This window comes from Ipomoea triloba, chromosome 13 (genome assembly GCF_003576645.1).
Source record: "Ipomoea triloba cultivar NCNSP0323 chromosome 13, ASM357664v1".
In the NCBI taxonomy this organism is placed as follows: Eukaryota; Viridiplantae; Streptophyta; class Magnoliopsida; order Solanales; family Convolvulaceae; genus Ipomoea; species Ipomoea triloba.
In genome coordinates this window covers 15,217,810-15,222,089 of record NC_044928.1, presented here as the reverse complement: position 1 = coordinate 15,222,089, position 4,280 = coordinate 15,217,810, and positions in this window count along the sequence as shown.

Sequence of the window (4,280 nt, the reverse complement as noted above, 5' to 3'; positions counted from 1 at the left end):
CTTATATACAAAAACAAATTATTATAATCATATATCATTGAAAACATCTACATATCCATAGTTCATTAAATTCTAATGATTAGGTTTATACTCTTCATTCTGTGCATCCTACATATTTATATTATTTATATTATAGTATAGTAGGAACTATGAATTCATAGTATTATTACAGTAAAATAAATATTACTAAAAAAAACTTATCTTTAACGGACCCTTTCTTCCTACACTGCTGGATGATATTTTGAACCTTCAAAATGTGTGCATGTTGAAATACAGAACTGCAAACTGCTTAATTTTATCTTCAATTCATCTTTGATACCTAGGGGTATTTAGATCTGCAGTAGAACGACTTAGGGTTTGGATGTAAGCATTTAAATTGGAATTTTGTGTTCGAAAAACACAATTAAACCATCTAGATTGTGTAGATTTTACCTGGAACAAAGGTTAGGCCGATGGATGTCGCCGAACACGTATCGCTACATTGTCAGGTCTTTTTTTGTTCTGATTTAGGTCTTTATAATACTGGCTTCACCTAACACTCTATTTGAGGGATTTCCTTTGAAGTTTCGCAGGCGTAGCAGGTCAGAGTTTGCTGTCTAAATGGGAGACGCAGAGAGGGTTTTGGAAGGCGAAGATGAAGACGCGGAAATGAAATGGCAAAGATGAAGGCATGAAGTTGGGTTGAAACGGGTTGGGTAGTATTTATAGTTGGGTTGTGGGTTCTATTGGGCTAGATAATTGAATTGGGCTGCAGCCCATTAACATTATTATTATTATTATTATTAGTTGTTTTTTTTAGAGTATTATTATTAGTTATTTTAAGTATTATTATTATTAATTATTAATATTATTGTTAGTATTATTATTATTATTAAATTATTAAATTAAATAAATAATTTTATAAATATATGTGCGTCTATATACTGTATTTTCATGTGAATATAATTATTACTATGATTAGTATTGTTGCTATTTTTTCAATTATTTCTTAGTAATTTATTTTTCTTTTTGCAATGAAGTTAATTTATGATGCAATGTATGGTTAATGAATTATGGTAATCTTGAATTGAGGTTTTTTTTTTTTTGTCATTTCAATTTTGTAATTTTTTAGGATGGATCATGCAATGGTTTTATGAAGTGGTATGATCACCTAATGTGTCCTACGTCAAAGAGCTGAAAAACTACAAAGCATATAATGAGTTTGTACCTTGGTGTTTTTTTCCTATTCTCTTTGGACATTTGTTCAGGTAATGGACAGCATTCACCAAGGATCAATTCTACACTAAGAGGTAAACATAATAATTTGATAAACTTGTATTTTATCAATGATCATTCAGCAAGGATCAATGATTAAGTATTTTATTAACATCCTTATATACAAAAACAAATTATTATAATCATATATCATTGAAAACATCTACATATCCATAGTTCATTAAATTATAATGATTATATTTATACTTCTAATTATGTGCATCCTACATAATTATTATAGTATAGTTGGAACAAGGAATTCATAGTATTATTACAGTAAAATAAATATTACTAGAAAAAACTTATCTTTAACGGGCCTTTAATTTCTACACTGCTGGATGATATTTTGAAGCTTCAAGATGTGTGCATGTTGAAATACAGAACTGCAAACTGCTTAATTTTCTCTTCAATTCATCTTTGATACCTAGGGGTATTTAGATCTGCATTAGAACGACTTAGGGTTTGGATGTAAGCATTTAAATTGGCATTTTGTGTTCGAAAAACACAATTAAACCATCTAGATTGTGTAGATTTTACCTGGAACAAATGTTAGGCCGATGGATGTCGCCGAACACGTATCGCTACATTGTCAGGTCTTTTTTTTTTGTTCTGATTTAGGTCTTTACAATACTGGTTTCACCTAATTAACACTCTATTTGAGGGATTTCCTTTGAAGTTTCGCAGGCGTAGCAGGTTAGAGTTTGCTGTCTAAATGGGAGACGAAGAGAGGGTTTTGGAAAGCGAAGATGAAGACGCGGAAATGAAATGGCAGAGTTGAAGGCATGAAGTTGGGTTGAAACGGGTTGGGTAGTATTTATAGTTGGGTTGTGGGTTCTATTGGGCTAGATAATTGAATTGGGCTGCAGCCCATTAACATTATTATTATTATTATTAGTTGTTTTAAGTATTATTATTATTAATTATTAATATTATTGTTAGTATTACTATTATTAATAAATTATTAAATTAAATAAATAATTTTATAAATATATGTGTTTCTATATACTGTATTTTCATGTGAATATAATTATTACTATGATTAGTATTGTTGCTATTTTTTCAATTATTTCTTAGTAATTTATTTTTCTTTTTGCAATGAAGTTAATTTATGATGCAGTGTATGGTTAATGAATTATGGTAATCTTAAATTGAGGTTTTTTTTTTCTATTCAATTTTGTAATTTTTTAGGATGGATCATGCAATGGTTTTATAAAGTGGTATGATCACCTAATGTGTCCTACGTCAAAGAGCTGGAAAAAGCTACAAAGCATATAATGAGATTCTGACCATAAAAGAACAGTGGGGATTTGCTCTTCTCGGCTGTTTTGTAGGAAGATTCCCAGGAATTCATGCAATCCAAGCCTTGGTTAAAGAATGGAAGGTTGAATGCAAATTTTTCACCCGACCTAATGGTCATGTTCTTTTCCGTTTCCAATCAGAAGAGGACCGAAGTGCAATACTTAAAGATGGGCCTTATTTCTTGTTTGGGAAAAGACTCTTTCTTAAATCACTTCCGGAAAAGTTCAGACTGGAAAATGAAGATTTTAGCATTTTACCTATATGGGTCAGATTTCCTTTTCTCCCCATTGAATGTTGGTCCCCTACAGCATTAGGAAAAATTGCCTCATGTATTGGCATTCCGATATGTGCGGATGAAAAGACTCGAGAGCAACGCATGGGCAGAGATGAATTTGCTAGGATTCTTATTGATGTTGATACATCAAAACGTGTTCCAGATTCTGTTGTGGTGAATATGCCAAATGGGAATTCTTTTAGGCAGAAAGTCACCTTTGAACTCAATCCATGTTATTGCACCAAGTGCAAAAGCAATGATCACCTTATGGATGAATGCACCGGGAAAAAGCCTTGGACTAAAAAGAGAAACAAAAAGGGCAAAGCTGCAAAATGGGTTGCAACCAAGGCATCAAGTCCGAACAACTCCGTCTATAAGGGACAAGATTCTCTAGGCGCTGCTTCGGAATATCATACTAATATCCAGGAGCCGTGCCCCCAAACAAATGACGCTCCCAATCCTTGCACCGATTTACCTTGCCAATCAATGCATCCCGAGCCTCCTTGCACCGATTTACCTTGCCAATCAATGCATCCCGAGCCTTGTCCTGAGGCAATGGAGGCAGTAGAGCCTTGCTCTGAGCCTTGTCCTGAGGCAATGGAGGCAGTAGAGCCTTGCTCTAATTTACCGTCTGAGGCAATGGAGGCAGTAGAGCCTTGCTCTAATTTACCGTCTAATATCGATTCTATTCCAGAGATTGAGGATCAAAGGCCAGACAATGCCTCATCAGATGAGGCTGAAAAACAAACCGAAGAGGATACCCAATCCGTGACAGGTGAGGGTAAGGAACGAGATGGTACTTCCTCTTTAGATGGGACTGAATCTTTAGATGCAGAACAAGGAGATCAACCAGATGATAGAAGCAAGCAACCCAATGCTCCAGATACCAGTGGGATGAGTACAAGGAGCAAGGCAAAAGCAGGACCAAAGACAAGTTTTAAAAATGCACTTCTATCCCCTCCAAAAGACAAGGGTACAGCTGGAGGTAGCCGTGCTGGAAATCGTTTTGTTTCCCTGCCAGTGGGGGGTAAACCATTGGCCCGTGGCGGTGGTAGACGGCAACCCATCTCGGGTTCCAAATGATCCTCGCATTTTGGAACGTAAGAGGGCTTAATAAGGCTCTCAAAATGGGAAGGGTTGCCAAGTTTGTAAGGCAACATCATATTTCGTTTTTTGGACTTCTTGAAACCAAACTTCCACCCCATAAAGTGGATCTTTTATTTCAAAGCATTTTAGCAATTGGCATTGCTTTGTGGACTTCAATATTATTCAGAGAGGAAGGATCATTCTCGCTTGGAATCCCTCTAAAGTGGACTGTTCCGTCCTTGATGTGTCTCCACAGGTTATTCATTGTTCTCTTCGGTGCAAGATAACAAATAAGAACTTTTTGTGTTCTGCAGTTTATGCCGTTATGGATTCCGTAGTGGAAAGAAGATTGTTATGAAACTCATCT